The following is a 1106-nucleotide window of genomic DNA, read 5'->3' as shown; positions in this document are numbered from 1 at the left end:
GAAAAACATGTCCGATTGCTACAAGGCTGTTGAAGCTCAACTACTTTACATAGCTGACACTGCATGTAACGAAGTTGTTTCAAGCGTGCTTACGCCCGTATGCAATCGTGCACATCTGCCTTGGGTGAGGCATTACACTGTCCTGTGAAGTCGTCACTTGTTCGTCAAATGCTACCCTTATCGCTAAAAACTGTAACATCGTCATCACGTTCTCATCAACAGGAGTTCCGAGAGCTGCTGCGCAGTGTGCGTGAGCAGTACCCGCTGTAGACAGACCCCGCCGGACGTTCTCATCATGCTCCTGTTGACAAGGCCTCATGCGGAGCGTGTTGTCGACTGGCGCTGCCAGCCGGAAGTGAAATCGTAGTAACCCTTTTAGACTGTCTTATTTCATTTGTGTCTGGTAATAAATGTGTTTGGTGCGCATAACCTCATCTTGCATTGCGGTTAACGCATATAGCCAGATACAAGCGTTCTTTTACACGCGCAGGCGGTTGGGTACTGCATGGGCCTAAACGTGCACGGTGGATATGTGCCTAATAAGCCGTGGTGGGCCCCGGTGGCAAGATAGAATGATTCCCGAACGGCGCGGCGTAGCCGCGCCAACCTTCGCATAGCTATAGGGAATTGAAAAGCGGATCTTTCGATGTATTAAGTTGGATGCACCCTGTAAGGCCGCTGACCCGGGGCAGGCAATGTCTACGGGAATCGTCCAACGCGATGCAACAATTGAGTGCTGGGCGGAGTCATACATTTCGAGATAGTTTCTTGGCAAGAAATCAATTGAAATTAGAATTATAATCAATCACATTGACAGAGGGCCAGGTCTGAACGCCAGAACAAGGAAACAATGGCCTGCTTTTCGCTCCGATTCTTGGTTTCATGAGACACTCATTTGTTCTCGTTTCGAATTTGTTGACGGCGGCGATCGCGGCAAACATGTTCTATGGACATTTCAAAGGTCAGAGTGGGTCACTGGTCACTGACCCAAATCAACATTTTATGTTAGAAACATTCTGCCCAGTGCAATCTCTGACCATCACTCAAATGGCAAATCGGAGCCATCTCTTAGGTATTTGGTCACCTTCATACGCATAAAAGCGTAT

This window comes from Pollicipes pollicipes, unplaced genomic scaffold (genome assembly GCF_011947565.3).
Source record: "Pollicipes pollicipes isolate AB1234 unplaced genomic scaffold, Ppol_2.1 Scaffold_6138;HRSCAF=7277_pilon_pilon_pilon, whole genome shotgun sequence".
NCBI lineage: Eukaryota > Metazoa > Arthropoda > Thecostraca > Pollicipedomorpha > Pollicipedidae > Pollicipes > Pollicipes pollicipes.
The sequence above is the reverse complement of the archived record's forward strand: the minus strand, read 5'-3'. Positions refer to the sequence as shown.